We start from the raw sequence: 19509 nt of genomic DNA on the forward strand, positions 1-19509 counted from the left end.
CACAGAGCTCACAGGAGAGGGGAGGCCTGGCCCAGGCTGTGCATGCTGCCTTCGTGGGGATGCAGTCTCCATGGAGTGCTGCCTGGGTCCTTTCATGGACTTGTCCTGCTGGTCATCCAGGATCTTGGCCGAGGATTTGGATTCATGAATAGCTCGCTGGTCTCCTCCATTAGCTCTTTCTCAATGCTGTCCTTCCTGGTGATCTTGTCCAGCAGCTTGGCTGGAGTCAGCAACTGCACCAAAAACCTGCAGTGGACAGTTGAGCCAGGAATCCAGCCAGCCCAGAGGGAGTCCCCCCAGGTTCATGGGTGGCAGGACTCTGCCAGCTGGGCCCCTCCAGGTTCTAGCTGGTTGTTGTGGAGCCAGCAAAGGACAGAGCTTCCATGACTGAGAACATCACAGTCACAGCACCATCAGGAAGGCCCACCAGAGTGACATAAGTTCTGGTCTTCACATCTTCATCGTACTCTAGGAAATTCCTCAAGCTAGGAATGGTGGCTTCCCAAGGGCTCTGAAGGCTGAGGTAGGACTATGGCAAGTTGGAGGCCAGCCTCAGCAACTTAGCGAGGTCCTGAGCAACTCAGCAAGATCCTATATCTAGATAAAATGCAAAAGAGGGCTGGGGACAGGGCTCAGTGGTAGGGTGCCTGCCTATCCCTTGCGAGACCATGATTTTGCTCCTCAGCCCCATGTCACAATAAATCAACAAAATCAAGACCCCATGAATCTTCAGCTCAGGAGAGGTTAAAAGTCAGTGAAGCCACCACCCAGCCAAGGTGGCTCCAACTGTAGGCTCAGCTGAACCCCAGGAACATGTGAGAGGTGAGGGAATAGGTCCCAATAAGTGAAGAAATAGAGTCTCTCAGACTGTCGGGAACACCCTTTCTGGTCTGAAGAGCCCATTGTCTTTGTGCATCCTGACAGGATCCAGGGGCCAGTGGAGGGCCTGTGCTGGCAAGGCCCCCATGGAGCCCAGGCACTGGTTCTGTCCATCTTCTATCCCAGAGGAAAGTGGCAGAGTTAGTGACCTCCTGCAGAGGGAGTGTCAGCTGCTGGACAAAAGAGACCTCTCTCATCAATCTAACTTTTACAGCCACCTCAGACACCACCATATCCCAAGACTTGTCACACCTGGAAGCCCAGAGACAGCCTCAGCCCTTGGCATCCTCCACCTGGGCCCAGGAGGCCACCACCTCACCTCAGAGTGGTCATGGTGCCGATCTCCCCCAGGTGGTTGAGTGCCTCCTCACTGATGTGGATCCCCTCCATCTAGGTTTGGATCTCAACGATCTTTCAGAGGAGAAAAAACATGATCCACAGTGATCAGGCTCCAGGCACAGTGGCACAAGCTTGTAATCTCAGCTGAAGAGGCTGAGGCAGAAGGATTGCAAGGTGACGACCAGCGTCTGCAACTTAGTCAGGCCCTGAGAATCTCAGTGAGAAGCTGTCCCTAAATAAAATAGAAAAATGGCTGGGGACAGGGCTCAGGAGTTAAGTGACGCTGGGTTCAATCTCTGGTACCAAAAAAAAAGTGACAGGGCCCAAATGTCCTCTTTTAAAATGACACTGTTCGGCATCTCATGCTTCTGGACTTGGGAGAAGAAGGCTGGCTGCACCCTCCAGAGGACCTGGGCCACCTGCATGGCCAGTGTTCTGCTCACTGACTAAAGAGTACATATTGTCCCCCGTTGTCCGTGCACCCCGGCCCCCGAGGCTCCAGCCTTCCTCCACAGCCTCGGACCAAGAGGAGCCATTTTTATTTGCAAGGTGAACGTGACAGTGCAATAAATCAGAAGGTGTCCCAAGAATCTGGCAGCCTGCATAAATCAGCAGGGCCATGCCATCTGTTACAGTGACACCTGTCACGGGTCCCACAGGCACTGAGTGATAAGGGTGGGAGGATGAAGTGGCGTGTGGTGCGGTCGAGATCACCAGGGCCTGGTTCCTTGTCCACCACAGGAATTGTTCACTCTGGAAGCTTCATTAACAAAGTCTCAAGGATCCCTCTCTGCAATTAAAGCCATCAAAACACTCCAGGGGTGGAGGTGAGGGACCAGGGTCACCTTCCATTCTGCAGCTTTCACTGGAGGTGCTGGGACAGCCATGTCCAAGCCCACCCACCAGCTGTCCAGAGGGACAGAGTCAGGGATCCAAGGAGGCCAGGCATGCTGGGGCCTGCACACAGAAGAGGCCCCATGAGGCCAGCAGGGTGGTGTCCAGGTGACTAGGCCAGCATGCACCCCAGGAATCAATCCCACATGCAGACCATCACTGCTGCAAGATGCCCCAGCAAAGCCCTTCAGCTGGGCTCAGAGAAAAGGCCTGTCACCCCAGCACTTGAGAGGCCAGGTCAGGAGGATCACTAGTTCAAAGCCAGCTCAGCAAAAGCAAGGTGCTAAATAATAAGCTCAGCAAGACTCTGTCTCTAAATGCAGTAGGTGGTGTGTGGGCCTTGAAGTCAGGTGTTGCTGGGGTGGACACTTGCTGGCTCTGACCTGGGCATGTTCCCAAGTCAGGACAGCCCCATGGGCTCTCAGCATGTTGAGACATCCTACTGCCCCTGAGGGCCCACGTGGAAAGCCAGGAGAAGAAGCCCTCAGCCAACACTGTCCCTTCTCCCCCTGTCCCTCATTAGCTCTGGAGTCAGACGTGGGTCTGTGGGGCAGGGAGCTGGAAGTTCTTCTTGGGAGCAGCCTGTGGGCAGCAGGTCAGGAGTCACTCACAGTGTGCCCATGTCCCAGATACTCTTCAGCTCCCACCCCAACCCCATCTTGCCCAGAGCCCCGGCTCCTGGCCCAGTCCAGCCCTGGTCACAGCCCAGCCTGTCTCTGGGTTGCATGCTCCCTAGACACCAGGTCACAGCCCATGCTCCTGGGCTTGGGGGGCAATGGCCACATCCCTCAGTACTGTTCAAACATGACCCCGAGTGTCGGCACCAGAGTTCTGTTCTGGAGACCACGTGGCTCCATCCCCACAGGCAGATTCTCGGGTCAGAGCCACTTTCCCATGGAGCTTTCTCTGCGGCTCAGGGTGCACAGAGCAGCACCCTCTGAAGACACATGCTGGCCATGCCAGGGAACCTGGGGGGGGGACTGTGAGCTGAGCTTCCAAGCAGGGAGTGCCACGTATCCATGTGGAGCCCTCGGCCAGCCAGGAGAAACTCAGATAGGAGACCCAGTAAGGGGACCCAGTGATGGGAACCTAGTGAGGGGATCCAGTAAAGGGATCCATCGAGGGGACTCCTACAGTATTATTTGGTGGCTGCAGGGCCCCCAGCACCCAATGCCACCCAGGGTGCCCTGAGCTCCCCCAGCACCTGGACAAGCTGACACCAGCTGCCCCCAAGGCTTCAGGAGGCACCTTCTCCCTGATCTTTTTAAGTCATGTCAGGGGACTTGAGGGAACCACACAATGCTGCCCATGAGCCTGGATCATTCACTCAGATCCCAAGGGCAAGCGAGCAGCCTATGGCAGGGACCCAAGGATGTCTGGTGCTGTGGTCCTCTAGCTCCTGAGATGGGGCTTCTCCATCAAATGCCACTGAATTTCCCACTGTCTGTCACTAAGCAGGCAGTATGGAAAAATGGGTGGTCACTTCTGGATCTAGCCATCCTGAGACACTTGGACCACAGGGTTCTTTTCTAATTCCTACCCCAGCATGCATTCTCAGGGACTTGTCCCCTCGACCCTCAGCTCCTGAGGTAGAAGAGGCCCTTCTGCCACCTGTTCTGAGCAGGCCCAGGCCCAGGCCCAGCTCCTATTGAACCAAGAAGACAGAAAACCCCAAGAGTGCGACCTGCCCACTGTAGCCACTGGGCCTGAGGGGAGGCAGGGAGGCCTCCAGCTCAGGGGCCCAGGGAGAAATGTCCCCCAGCTGTGGCACAGATAGCAGGGCCACTGTGCTAGGGCCACTGTCCAAGCCATTCTGCACCAGACCCCTGTCCCCATGGCCTGGAGCATCTATACTCAAAGGCATGCTGAGGCCATGCAGGGGCCAGAGGCCCCACTGTATCTTCAGGAAGGTCTTAGTGTACTTACTGGTTTTGTTCCTGGAGAGACCTGCGTTCTTCTCAGTGTTTAGAGCAGCTCAACTCACAGTAGCCAAGCTACAAAACCAGCCTAGGTGCTCCTCAGAAGATGGACAGATAAATAAACTGGTCCCTATACACAGTGGAATATTACTCAGCCATAAAAAAGAATGTCCTCTCTGACATGCCAAAGCTGACTCACAATGGGGAGAAGAGAATAGAATTCCATTGGAAGAGACAAAGAGAAGGGAGGGGAGGGATTGAGAAAGACAAGGGAAAGAGTGGACGTCACTTTCCCATGTTCACATAGGAACACAAGCAGGGACAACCAACAGCAGGGCCCCACAGAAATGTCGAGCCTCAGAGGAGATCCTGCCCATCAGGAACAGGGCAGCTGTGGCCTTCAGTCCCCGTGCTTTCTCCTCCCAGGGGCAAAATGCATTCCCTTCATCCCATCCTGACTTGTGATGTCATGGGTGGGGTCAGACCTGGGGAGCAGGGACAGTTGGCATCACCTACCTGATAACACAGTTGCCTAGGTTGGAGGCAAAAATAATGATGGGGGCAATGAAACATTCCAGAGCTCGGTGTAGGGAGATGAAGCCCTCAATGTCAAGCATGTGCACCTTGTCCATGAATAGCACGCTAGAAACCAGCTCAGACATGCCGTGGTTGATGTACTTGTTCACCACCTTGTTGATCTCTCCTCAGACAGGGTCCCAGCCATACGAGAAATGTCACCTGCTCTCTTCTCCCCACCTCAATTTCCTCCAGACCTAACCCTGCAGCCTGGTTCTCCTACTCTCTCTCTGACCCCAGGCTGGGTACTGGACCCATTCCAGATTTGTTGTCATCATTTGAAAACAAGAATCATGCCAGGTGTGGTGGCACATGCATATAACCCCAGCAGCCTGGAAGTTTAAGGCAGAAGGATCACAAATTGCAGGCCAGCCTCAGCAACTTAGTAAGGCCCTGAGCAACTCAGTTGAGACCCTATCTCTAAATAAAATACAGAATAGGGCTGGGGATGGGGCTCAGGGGTCAAGAGACCCTGAGTTGAATTTCTGTACTCTCATCTAAAAAAGAAAAAGAAAGAAGAAAACAGGCATCCTCATCCTCAAATGCCACAAAAACCTTCTGTGGACCTGAGTGGGGTGCACTGTACAGGAGCTGTCCCATCTAGCCCGAAGGCTGATACCAAGACACCCCACTTGGGAGCCCCAGGAAGATGTGTTTTCTTCTGAGAATTCTCCTCTGCTGCACTCAGTAAAGAAGGCCTTTTTGGAGACCTGCATGACAATGCTCAGGCTAATTTACTTTCCATCAAGTGCAGTTAGAATCCTCACCCCAGGAAACCTAAGCAAGGATGATCAGAGGAGGCCTAGCCTTGGCCCCAGAACCATAATCCCCTGCAGAACTGCAGACGCACCTCAGGTTTCAGCCCTCATCTTCCAAACCAGTGCCCTCTGTCATCAGAATGGAGTTTTCCCAAACAACTGGGATCTGAGGCCTGTCCTTGCCCAGAGCAATGACATGGGACTGTCAAAACTGAGTTCAGAGACAGATCTGCTCTTCGCCAATCATGGAGGAGCTTAGGCTGCTGGAAAGCCTCAAGGCAAAAGTGGATTTATGTTGAAATTACATTTTCAGGGAGTAAAGTGGTAATGGGACGAGTAGGACATAAAATTGAGGAAGAGCTGGGGGCAGTGGTACATGCCTATCATCCCCAGCAACTGGGGAGGCTGAGGCAGGAGGATCAAAAGTTGGAGGCCAGCCTCAGCAAGCTACCAGAGGCCTAAGAAACTCAGCCAGGCCCTGTCTGTAAATAAAAAATAAAAGTGCTGGGACGGGGCTCAGTGTTCAAGGGCCCCCAAGTTCAATCACTGACATAAAAATAAAATAAGTCCACAAAGAAGCAAGGGAGACCCATTTATTGGTGTCAATATCGGCACCTTTCTGGGACCTCAAAGGAAGCAGATGCTGACTACAGCAGGGCCAGAGCACACAGTAAGGCCAAGACTTCTAAAGGGAATGAAGACTCAGAGCCACACAGTGGGGGGCACTCAGAGTAGGGAGCACATCAGAGGCAGCACCTCAACTCAGCTCCAGGCTCAGGCTTTGCCACGCATCCTCCCTGTAATTTCTGTCTTCTTTGGCTTCATCAACTGACCCATCATGGACAGGATGTCTTGTCCCTCCAGTAGGAAAGAGGACATTCTAAAGCAACTACCAAATCCCATCCTACTGCCTCCTGAGGGTCCCCGATGTCACTCAACTTGGAAGCCTGAGGTGGACAGGCTCAGCAAAGCTCCCCTGGGAAGGACGAGGGGCTTCTGAACTCAGAGGGATTTCTCGAGGTTTCCCCTGACCTGCAAAAATCAAGAAGAGTCATGTGTGGTGGCACGTGTCTTTAAAAATCTTGGCAATTTGGGAGGCTAAGACAGGAGGACCTCAAATTGAAAGCCAGCCTCAGAAACTTAGTGAGGTCTTGAGAAACTCAGCAAGATCTTCTCTCTAAATGAAATATAAAAAGGGCTGGGAATGGGGCTCCATGGGTAAGCACCCCCGGGGTTTAAGCTTGAGTACAAAAAAACAAACAAACAAACAAACAAAAAACAAACAAACAAAAAAAAAAACTTTGACCAGGCAGGAAGAAACTCCAATCCCAAGAGTCTCTGACCTCTTCTGGGCAAAGCTCCAAGGGACAAAAATCAAAACCAGATTCCCAGCAGAAAGCCTGTTCCTTTTAGGGAGGAGGAGGCCCCTTCAGGATAAAGAGCAAACCTGACTCTGTCAACGGGGCCCAGAGCAGCCCCAGCTGGGAGCTTGAGGACTTAGGGCTCTGGCTCTTCAGAGGCTGGAGCCTTCGTGAGGCTGTCTTAAGCCCTGTGAAGGCTCCTGCCAGGAACTCCCAGCCCGGGGTGGAGAGCAGCCCCAAGCAGGCTGGCAGGCGGCCAGGGGCAGACAATGCCCAGAGATCAGCTGTGAAAGAATCTGGACATTAAGACAAAGAGACCAAAGCTCATGTCATGCTCATTGCTGAGCCTCCCAGAGGGCCTTCAGGAGGACAGCACAGCCCTGACCACCGGTTACCAGGGTCTTGAGTATGCGCTGGACAAGAATGGACTCTCCCTGGTGCCTGGCGTGGGCCAAATCCAGGTCATGCAATGCTGCGTCCTAGATGAACTCCTTCTCTTGTGCACATAGCCCTTGGGCAGGGCATGTCCTCCTCGGCCTTCAGGTTGAACTTCGTGGCCTCTGCCTCTACCAACAGACCACAGGGCAATGGAACCACAGACAGCTGAGTGACAAAGATCCCGCTGCCCACTTAGGGCCCCCAATGGTGCCCTCCACCTGTGCCCTACAGCCTGGTGCCACACTGGGCTCTCAGACATGCCTGGCCAACACCTGAAAATTCTGGAAAATTCTCTCTCCTTTCCTTTCACTCCTGATAAAGAAGCATCCAGGGGACTCACTGGAGCTGGGGGTCCGGGCTCCTCTAGGTGGTGATTTATGGGTGACATGAGCTCTGAGGCTCATCTATGAACTAGGGAGATGTAGCCATTGTTGAGCGCAGCAGCAGATAGAGGAGGAGCCACCTGGTGCAGTCCCCAGGCTCAGGATTCAGGGAGGGACACCAGGGAGTTAAAGGAAGATGAAAGACGTCACTTTGTGCAGCAAGAAGGGATAAAGGCTGTCTGGTTCCTGTCCCCCACAGGGTTGGGGTCTTGAACACTCTGCCTGCTGAAGTCACCAGGAGGGGAATACAGAGAAAAGCCAGGGTGACTTAGGTAAAGGGACAGCTGATGACCTTCCCCCACCCACCCCATTGAACAGTGATGCCTTGGTCACCAGGGTCTCCCTCTGGCAGACACTCAGGCGTGGTGCTGTCCCTGGGGAGCATACCATCACAGCCCCGCTGTTGGCCTCTATGTAGATGACATCTCTGGCCTCCACTCGCTTCTTCTGCAGACTTTCAAAAATGCTGGGATTCAGCTAAAACTAAACCAAACCTGACAAAAGGGGACTCAGATAACCGTGAGGCACATTCCAGTTTTTTCTAACCCTGAGGGAAGGCACCTTTCCATAAGAGTCCTGAGGGGCCAGGTACAGCGGTGCACACCTCTTTCCCAGGGACTCGGGAGGCTGAGCCTCAGCAACTTAGCAAGGGGAGACTCTCTCTCCAAACAATACAAAGCAAAATAAAAGGGCAGGCTTCTAGCTCCCTGCTTAAGCTCTATGGGTTCAGTTCACAGGACTAAACATGAGAGAGAGACAGAAAGACCAACAGACACCTGAGGTAGCCAGCGACCCTAGAATTGGGTGGGTATGAGGGTATGTGGCAGGGCACAAGAGCCTGGGCTGAGAGCTTAGCACAGCAGAATGTGAACCTGAGGGTGACCGTGTCTGTCTGCAGGGGACAAGAGAAACTCACCATTACTCTTCCTTGCCTTGCCTTCAGGTGTTGTAAAGTCCAGAACATTCTCTGATATGAAAGGTTTTTACGAAGAGGTCAATACTTTAGAGGGATTTGAAAAGATGGACAAGAAAATTCAACACAGGGAGAAGGGCAGGACAATGGCATGAGTTTACCAGCTCCCAGGGCACAGAGTGAAAGGGCACACACCTCGCCTGTGCCAGGATCTGTTCTATGCACTTTCCAGGCATCTCCTCAATCCTGGCAACAATTCTTTGATGCAGGCCCTAATGCTATTTTCATTTCACAGATGTGAAAACTTAAGAACCACTTCTAGGACCACACATCTCTTGATACAGGTCCAGAGAATGCAGAAGATACCCCAAATTCCCAGTGTCCCCAGATACCCCAACCACAACTAAGTGCTCAATAATATTTAATGAATAACCAATAGGTAAATGAGTGCAAACAATTAAACTTGGAATTTTGAAGCAAAACGTTCAAGGAGTCTGAAGAAGGGAGAGGACAAAAAGGGTCCTGCTGAAAATTCAGTGGAGGAGGTCATGGAAGGCTGGGGGTGGGTGGGGGGCAGCTTCACTGCCAGGAACCTATCCTGTGACCCTTCTGGCTAGGAAGACATGATCACTGTATAGAAATTCCCCTTCACAGCAAAGTGAGGAACACTGCCAAGTCAAGAATGAAGACAAGGGGCCAGGGATGTAGTGGCACATGCCTGTAATCCCAGTAGCTCAGGAGACTGAGACAGGAGGATTGCAAATTCTAATCCAGCCTCAGCAATTTAGCAAGGCCCTAAGCAACTCAGTGAAACCCTGTCTCTAAATAGGGCTGTGGATGTGGCTCACTGATTAAGCACCTTTAGATCCAATCCCTGGTGTCAAAGGAAAAAAATAATGAAACCAAAGGGCTGACCATGTATCTCAGTGATAGGGTGCTTGACTAGATGTGCAAGGCTGTGGGTTCAATCCCTAAAATAGAGAAAGAGAGGGGAATGCAAACAGGAACCTCAATTATGGGACTACTATAATAACTCAGGCGAGAAACTCAGAGCACAAAGTGAGTGATAGAGAAGATGGAGAGTTGATAGACCTTACAAAGCACTTGCATATCCAAATATCCCTGAGCCTGCACTCAGCTTGGCAATGAATGGGAGAACCACATCTGCAGGTGGACAGAGCTGGGTCAACTAGGGGGAGTATTTTATCATCTGATCTTTTTTTCTGGAAAGCTCTTTGGCACAGGTCAGAGTGAAACCAAGAGTGTTTCTTTCACCACTGATTCACAATCATCGGTATGCAGCTACCAAAGATTCTGAATCGGATCTCATTAAAAGTAATGTTTGTTTTTGAAGAAATACACAAACTTAAAAAATTTTAGGAATTATCATATGTGTTTAAAAGAAATACTACCAGTATAGCTTCTACACAGCAAATGTTCTGCAGATGTCCCTCACTGTTTGTCTGAAAGGATCAGGAAAAGAGATGAAAATTATAGGTCGATTGACTCCACTCAGTCAAATAAAGATTTGAGTCCCCATACACCAAAACTAAACTATTCCAAAAAATACCACCAACAGAACACTGAAGGTCAGGCGAAAATAGATCTTTAGATCCACTGGAGAGGATAAGAAAATAACATAAATAAATATACTGTAATGTAAGGAACAATATCACAGGAGAGTAAGAACATTCTAGGACTCTAAGGAAAACACAGGCCTGTTTCATTTTGAGGGTCAGAAAAAGTTGTACAAAGTAAGTAGCATTTTTAGATTGACTTTGAGAGATTTTGTGCATGATGAAGGAAATACAAAGACAAAATGTTTAAAGCTGTTCTTTTTTATAAAAATGTAAGTTTATCCATATGCCCATCAACCCCTTGGGGGCTCTCTACCCAATTCTCAAACACGATGCATAAGTTTTTAAACATTTTCCCTATAAAGAATAAAGATTCCGGGGCCAGGGTTGTGGCTCAGTGATAGAGCACTTGCCTAGCATGTGTGAGGCACTGGGTTCGATCCCCAGCACCACATAAGAACAAATAAGATAAAGGTATTGTGTCCATTTACAACTAAAAAACAATCAAAGAATGAAAATTCTAATGTTTTTCTATATATTCTTTTGCTGATGATCACATTTCCCTGCCATTCATTGCCACAGGAGGGATCATCAAGGTGTTGTAGTGAAAATAGTCTAGGCTTTGTAGCCATAATGAATATGAGAATATGAAGGCAGACTTCAACACTCATATTTTAACCACACAGCCTACCTGTGTGGCAAACACCATTATTCACACTCCTAAATGGGGGAGCAGAGACATAGAGGTATTATATAACTTTCTAAAATTTCTAAAGTTAGTTAACACGACAGCCAGATGTAAGTTGTTTAACCTCTATTTATTCACTGGTAAAAAGAGGGTCAGATTTTGTTTTTTCCTCTTAAAGTCCCATCATCTATGTTTGTTATAAAAATTAAACCAGATGACATGTAGCAAGTGTCAGCTGAGCAGACACTGACAGGCATTGAATCCGCCCCTAGTAGCTGTGATCATAATAGAAGCATCAGAGTTTAGCAACCAAGTGACTTCTCACCCATAAAACCTCCAATAAAACTTCTCAGCACATGGCCCTCCTCATTACCAGAGCTTGCTGGCCCAGGGCTCCTAAGTGCATCCAGCTGAAGCCACCTGGAACATACACCGCTTAGGGAAACTGAGAATCTAGATTTTGCTCTCAGACATCATATAGTGACACCAACAGCCATTCAGGTGAAACTGTCGCAGCACACAGCATCCCCAAAATGGTGGCTCCATCCTCTGCTGGAACTCTCCCAGTAACAGGGAACTCATTATCTTCAGGGTTTTTATTTCAGTGTTGTTTAGTTTTCTGCTCACAATGAAAAGCATTAGGAAAATCATCTCATCATAGAACCAAAGCTCCCACCCTGGGCTTGTATTTAGTGGTTGTTGTCTTTCTTCCAGACAATTCTTCCTCTCAGCAACTGTCTGGTCACTTTAACTCAATTAGAGGGTAAAAAAGCCTCAGTTTCACTATCTATTTTGCCTGCAATATTGTTCCCAGAGTTTTCATGACCCTGGTTTCCTTCCCCTGGCCATTCTCTTCTTTGTAATCGTTGGCTTTTAAAGATGGCATCTAGAACTAACTGAAGTGCCTTGATGGAAGGTGCAGAGCCTGGAGAGGTCCTGGGGAGAGGCCCTCTTCCCTTATCCAGGTCTTTCTTTCCTTGTAAGAGGACAGTTGCTTCTTTGACAGTCTCATGATACTGTTCCCTTACATGTTTTATACATATTGTATAAAACACCCAATGTCTTTTTCCCAGTAACTGAACTGTGGAACTTAGAATTTATGTCTTTTAATTTCACATTCTCATTCCCCATCTTATGAAAAATATTTGTTGCTTTATCACATTTACAGCTATTGCATCCAGCTGCCTTCTACAATTTCACACAGGTCACTGCAGAGAGAGACAAAGGCATGCAGACAGCCTGGCCCAAGGCCTGTAAAACTCTCTAGAGTCCTCTCTTCAAATCCTACTCCCAGTCCATCTTTAGTACCTCTCTTTTAGGAATAGCTAACTGATTTGCTTACTGTTCTGAGAACATGCTGGGCTTTTCTCCCCATTTTTCATATCCATTTTTTTCTTCTTTTCTTGAATATCCAATCCTATCCTTTTTGCTACTCAAAAATCTACCTTTTCAGGGCTGGGTTGTGGCTCAATGGTAGAGTGCTCGCCTAGCATAGGTGAGGCACTGAGTTTCATCCTCAGCACCACATAAAAATAAATAAGTAAAATGTTGTGTCCATTTACAACTTAAAAAAGTATATATTTTTGAAAAAATCTACCTTTCCTTCAACTCCTGCCATTTTCACAAAGGGTTACCAGTTCCCAAATAACCGCAGCATTCCAAGTTTAAAAGGCCAGGAAAGGATCTGGGGAAAGGCTGGGTGGTTAGTTAGTTTCTGGCTATGAGGTCAGCAACCTACCTCATCCTTACTCTTCCCATCCCTCTTTTCTCCCAGCATGCCCTAAGTTTCATGTCTCAATTCAAATTTTACCTGCTCCATAAAATTTTCAGGACTCCCCTACATAGAATGAATTAGTCTGATCTACTTTGCTCCTATATCTAAGAGATATCATATTGTGAGTATTGGTATTCAAATCTGATATCCCCAGGAGAGTGATCTTTTCCAGGGAAGAGCTGTGTCTAAAGAACTGGACCATCTCAGAGTGATATTCACTCCATGCAATAAAAAAACACAGAATAAATAAATGAATGGTAAATGCAAGAGACATCATAAAACAAGCATAAACCAAGATAGAAAGTACATGGCATTTGTTTGTAAACATATATATGTTAATCGTGTTTTGTTTTAAGAGGGTCTCACTGTGTTAACCAGGTGGCTAATGAAAAAGAGTGTGCTTAAGTGATCCTCCCACCATAACCTGGAGCAGCTGGGAGTGCAGTCACATTCCCCTTCACGACAGCTAAGTAACTTCTTGGTATTAGCCTTTGTACAATCAGTTGCAAACAAATTCTCAGAATTTGCATGATAAGTAGTAGGAAAATTTTCTCACACTCATGCTTGACCAAAGCACATTATTTTGATCTATGCAAAACAATAAAAATGTCAACCCCCTTCATTTATCCTTTTGTTATTATTTATTTGGGAAAATTAGCTGCAAAACTTAATAAACTTAATAAACCATGATATTCATAGGTAGGCTTTTAGCTATTCCATCTAAGACTATGTTATAAAGTACGATACCTATTAAAATATAGTTTCATAGTATAAAAAATAGTCATAAATTTTCATTTTAAAAATTGACTTTAGGAGAATGCTTTTAAAAACTCAGCCAGGCATGGTGGCAAAGGCTTGTAATCTCAGCTACTTGGGACGTTGAGGCAATAGAATTGCAAGTCCAAGGCCAGAAAGGGCAATTTAGTGAGAACGAATAATAAAATAAAAAATTAAAATGGCTAGGGATGTAGTTCAGTGTTGCAAGCCATTCGTGAGCTGTGTGTGTGAGCTATGCACATCTAAGTATATGAGGGGACTGGTCTAGCATTGGGAGTTGATTGAGCTATGTGATGCATGAGTCCCTTTCCTCTTGCTCCACCTGTGATCCCACACAGCACCTGAGATGAGTGTGACTAGCCAAGATGTCAGTCAATCTGCTGACCACAGACATCACAAAGCAAGACTCCACTATTGAAACCCTATTTCTTGCCTTATTTGGTGAGAACATTCCATAGAACCTCCCTTGTGTGTGTACCTCCTATAAAATAAAAAGAATCCAGGTGTCTAGCATGGAGCTGACCTTTGGGGACGCAGAGAAGTCCCACCCTCCATCATAGAAACTCATGTTTGTGTGCTTCGTGGTTTCTTTGCAATTTTCTTCGTTATTCAGATAGCCAGCTCCTTTGAACCCAGTTCATCTCGCCAGCCCAGCCATCTGGAGTTAGTTCAGTGATGAGAATTGTCCAAGAGTTCAATCCCTTGCACTGCAAAAATTAAAATTAAAAAAGTATACCAATTTTCTTTTCTTTGTTTGTTTTCTTTTTATCTTTTCAACATAGCAATCATCTGTTTCTTCTTAATCAAGATACTGGCAAAATTATATTTTTCCAGCTAAGTCCAGAGAAGTGTCATCAAAGCACCACTGAGAGAGGAACTGTCACACATGAGCTTCCTATCATTTAAATAATCCTAAGAAAACTGAGTTTCAGAGCACATCCAAGCAATTTGGGGCAATCATTCACTTTTACTCTGATTTTCAAGTGCATAAAGATAAACAGTTGCCTAATTGAGAAAATATTTGCCTATTTACTTACAGCATTTATTGCTACAAATATTTCAATCAAGACAACATTTCATTCACATTTCTTTGTAAAAGGCATACACTGGTTTCCATGAAAAATATCAAGAAAACTAAATTTTACAATAAATAAAATCACCTTGAAATTTGGAATAACTGAAACAGCATTGCTCTTGACATTAATTCTTAGGTTCTATTTTCATATGTAACTCAGTACCTATGTGTTCTGAGGCTCATACTAATATTATCATTCCCAACTGTAGAAGTCTGACTCCTTAATTTATGAGACACAAATACAATAATGCTTCATAAACTATGATGTGCCAGAGAAATAATGACTTCAAAAACCAAATAAATAATGAAAAGACCAAAACCACAAAAATCGTAAAATATGTATTAGCAACAATAAAACCTGTATGAATTGACAAAAGGTAATAGTGGGGCGGGACTTACTATTTAGTAAGGGGTATCATTATGGAAAGGTGGTATTCAAATTGGATCCTGAAAAGCATTTTAACTATGAAGAAGGAAAAGGCATCCTAATTTAAAAAAAATAGCACAGACAAAGGCAGAAAGATAGCAGCAGAAATATTTTTAATTGGATTACTTCGAAACCAAACTAACCAACAGAAGGGATTGTTTAGAGGGAGATATAATGATCAAATTTGGACAGATAAGAGTTAAGGTCTCTTGGGCTGGGGATGTGGCTCAAGCGGTAGCGAGCTCGCCTGGCATGCGTGCGGCCCGGGTTCGATCCTCAGCACCACATACTAACAAAGATGTTGTGTCTGCCGAGAACTAAAAAAATAAATATTAAAAATTCTCTCTCTCTCTCTCTCTCTCTCTCTCTCTCTCTCTCTCTCTCTCTCTCTCTCTCTCTCTCTCACTCTATCTTAAAAAAAAAGAGTTAAGGTCTGTGTGTGTGTGTGTGTGTGTGTGTGTTTTCTGAACCCAGGGGCACTTAACTACTGAGCCACATCCCCAGCCCTTCTTAATTTTAATTTTGAGACAGGTTCACACTAAGTTACCTAGGGCCTTACTGAGTTGTTGAGGCTAGCATTAAACTTTTGATCCTCCTGCCTCAGCCTCCTGAGCCACTGGGATTACGAGCATGCGCTACTGCACCCAGCTGTTAAGGCTTTTTTATAAAAGTTCTAGAATGCCAAATTGAAAAATCAGGATACTTGAGAAGCAAGAAAGTGAGGCCTGTGACAAAAACAGGTCCCCTTATCAAGAGGTTCTACATTTGTGGATTTAACCAACTGCAAATTGAAAATATTTTTTTAAAAATTGTATTTGTACCGAATAGGTATAGACTTATTTCTTTTCATAATTCCCTAAACAATATGGTATAATAACAATTTACATAACATTTATATTAGGTTTTAGAAATAATATAGAGATTATTTAAAGAATATGGGAGGATTTATAGATTAAAGAACTTGAGTATCTGTGGATTTTGGTATCCACAAAAGGCTCTACAACCAATGCCCCCTGGATACATAGAGACTCTTCTATACTATTTCTTTTTCCTATAGGCTCTGCAGTGTTGCTACATAGTTCCTTAGAGTTAAATCTGTCCTTGCATGTTTTGTGCACTGGTGCTTTATTTGCATCACTATTACTATGCATTAGAGCCATTAATGTTACTGAAAAGCAAGTGCTTGCAATACCATGACAGTCTAAAAGTAACTAATGTGAAGGTAGCATATACAACATGGATACATTGGCCAAAGAGATGACTTACACCCCTGGACAGGATGGAGTGAAATAGGTTGGAGCTGTTTATTTCTAGAATTTCCAGTTAATATTTCCTGGCAACAGTTGATAGCAGTTAGCTAAAACCTTGGAAAATGAAGACATGAGTAAGGGGGGAACTACAGGAAGATTAAGCTGGGCATATTTGAGGGAGGGATAGAACTCTGCTCATTCTTTCATTGTCATATCTCCTCTGATGAAGGGAGATCATTAACAGAACATGAAGTGGAGGTACAGGGGAAAGGGGTAAATATAGAGACATTCAGAAATGGAAATCAACAGGACATTGAGATTGGATTCATAGGGGAAGAAAGATAAGTAGACAAAGATGACAGCAAGCCCTGCAATATAACCTGAGAATGTGAATTACAGAAGTGGGGTAGGGAGACAAAGAGGTTGAGTGTCTTATTAGAGAAAGTGAAGGGTTCATTTTTGCACATATTGAGTCAGAGACAAAAGTGACATGTTCAATGTTCTTTAAAAAATAAGGGATTCATTTCATCAATTAACCCAAGGGAAATAGATAGGGAGGGAATTTCAAAAGAGCAACATTGATCAACCAAGGCAAATGTCAGGAATACAAAATGAGATCAAAATTGGTAGAGTTAAGAAATGTGGTTAAAAGATGATCACAGGAAAAACCCAGATGGCTCTCTTCCAAAGGCTAATAAGTTCAGGAATCTAGGCTGGGAAATGGCTACAAGAGGGCAAGGAAGCTTGGGAGATAATTTACACAGAAGCTACAGGAGGCAATGAGAATCCAGACGGGTCTTCTGCATCCTTTTCAACAAGAAACACCTGCCTAGAGCTGGTAGCATGACCAGAAAAAAAGTAAGAGTACCCTTTTTTTCTTTAATGAGTTCTGTGGATTCCACCAACAGACTCAATTCTTTTATTGCGGAAATTACAGCAATCACAGATCAAGATCTATTACTGCAAAAAATAAAGACATCTGAGCCTCTAACAGTACCAAACTTTAATTATACCTTTGGACCCGATAGATGAGATGAAAACAAAACAAAATTATTAAGGACATTAAAAGAAAACAAGCAGCTTCACATAAATCAGTTTCTTGCATTTCAGATCTTCCTTGGTACACATGTGTTCATGTTCACAAATTGGCACTTAGAAAATAACCCTCCGTAGCTCATCATAACAAAGACCTCTGGAAAATACATCAGTGCCCTGTGGGAATCCTCAAAAGACTTAAAAATATTAATTTCTATAACATCCTTATTTCCCAAAGTAGCTTACTTCCTTTCCCACATCAAAAGTACTTCCCGCTAATCATGCTTGGCTTTTGCTTCACACAAATACATGGAAAATAAATTGACTTTTTCTTCTTAGTTGTATCAAAACTTTAACAATATCTTTTCCACTACCAGAATTTTTTTCTTGCTATCAAAAAGTATTACTAGGTCTTAATATCTGGACTTAATATCTGCTTATAAATGCAATCTCTTGGATGATTTTATTTCTTTTTTGGCTTCCTTTTGTTAGTCTTTTTCTTTCTTTATTTTTTAAAGAGAGAGAGAATTTTAATATTTATTTTATTTTTTAGTTTTCGGTGGACACAACATCTTTGTTTGTATGTGGTGCTGGGGACCGAACCTGGGCCACGTGCATGCCAGGCGAGCGTGCTACCACTTGAGCCATATCCCCAGCCCCTTGTTAGTATTTTTCTAATCTCATTTTGTCTCTGCATCTCTCACCACTTGTTCTATTATTGATATTATCTATTCTGTTAAACACATAGCATTTATGGATCAGACTTAAGTTTATAACCCTTTATTAGACCTCTAATTTCTTTCCAATATATGATAATTATTTCCAGGGTTTTTCTCAACAAAGGTTTTTTTTTAAGAAAATATTTCCTTACCTTAAAATATTGAGCACTAGTCACACTAAGTCATTCAAATGACAGTAATTGAACACATACTAAGTGTTCAGCATTTGTCTAGGGGCTGAGTAAAGAGCAATTAAATATGAGTCACTTCCCTAATGAGTTCACTTTCTAGTGGAGAAAGCAGACACAAACAAAATGATTAAGATAATGAGTATGTCAGCAAGTGCTACAGAGAAATTAAAGCAGGAAAGATGGTTGGGAGTGTTGGACTAAAGGTGGAATGATTATAACCTGGAACACAGAGATCAGGGAGCCAACTTTAGCAAAGACCTAAAGGAAGCAAAGGAGTTGGACATAAAGGTACCCAGGAGAAGAGCAGTCTCAAACACAAAGCAATAGTGCAAAGGCCCTGAGGCATGTAGAGCATCAGCAAAGAGGATGTAGTGATTAGAAGAAAGTAAGGGGAAGAATTGCAGAAAATGAGGTCAGAAAGGAAATGAGTAAAGGTGCAGATCATACAGTCTCACAGACTATCGGAAGGACTCTGGCTTTTGTGCTGATGGAAATGAGAAATACAACCAGCCCTGAGTATCTATCTGAGGATTCTGCATCTACAGATTCAACTAAGCACAGATGAAAAATATTTTTAAGAATCCTCACATCTGGACCGAACACATATGGATTTCTTTTCCCTGTCATCATTCCATAAACAATACAGTGCAATGACTATTTACATAGCACTTTTGTTAGGTATTAAAAGTCATCTATCAATGACTTGAAGTACACAGGAGGGTGTGCCTAGGTTATGTACAAATGTTGAACCACTTTACCCAAGATTTGAGTGTCTGTGGATATGGGTGTCTGCAGGAAGTGCTGGAACCAATTCTCTGCAGACAACAAGAAGCCACAGATAGTTTAGAGCATACTAAAATGGCCTAACATGTTCTAAAAGAAACACTCAGGCTACTGGATTAACCTGTGGCTACAGAGACGCCAGAGAAGAGGAAAGAGATTGCGGGTTCCAGGGAAGCCACAAGACTAGGGTAACAGCAGTAGACAAAAGTGGCAAAAAGTGGTTAAAGTCTGGATTTTTTTTAAAGACAGAACTAGAAGGATTTTTCTGCTATTAGATGCAAGATGTGAGAAAAAAGATTTAAGTTTTTTATTGCCTGGGTAAGATCAGGGGCAATTAAGGGAGCAATCGGGAGTTCTGTGTTGGCCATAAGTCCGAACTGCATACTGGACATCCGGAGGGACAGACAGGCAGACAAGATGGAATCTCAGGGTGATCACCAAGGGAGTCAGTGTCAGTAGGGAAGAGAAGGGGTGCAGGGAATGATTCCTGGGGAATCAGGAGGAGGTCAGGAGGAGATCATAAGAGTATGGCATTCTGGAAGGGAGTGTCCCAATGAGATGTGGATTGAATATTTCTTTAGGTCAAGCAAACCAGGACTAAGAAGCCAATCACTGAATTTAGCAATATGAAACTCTTTGGTGACTTTGGCAAAGGCATTTTTGAAGGAATGATGGAATGAAAGCCAGTAGGGCTGGATTCAAAAGACAATGGGAAGACAGTAATGTGAATTTATGGGTTTTCAGTCCAACCCT

The 19509-nt window shown here is 45.2% G+C and overlaps 1 pseudogene; it reads right to left on the bottom strand.

Moving 5' to 3' along the window:
- Positions 1 to 1578: 1578 nt before the first annotated feature.
- Positions 1579 to 19509, bottom strand: part of LOC144368114 (uncharacterized) — a 28106-nt pseudogene continuing 10175 nt past the window's right edge.

This window comes from Ictidomys tridecemlineatus, chromosome 2 (assembly GCF_052094955.1).
Source record: "Ictidomys tridecemlineatus isolate mIctTri1 chromosome 2, mIctTri1.hap1, whole genome shotgun sequence".
NCBI lineage: Eukaryota > Metazoa > Chordata > Mammalia > Rodentia > Sciuridae > Ictidomys > Ictidomys tridecemlineatus.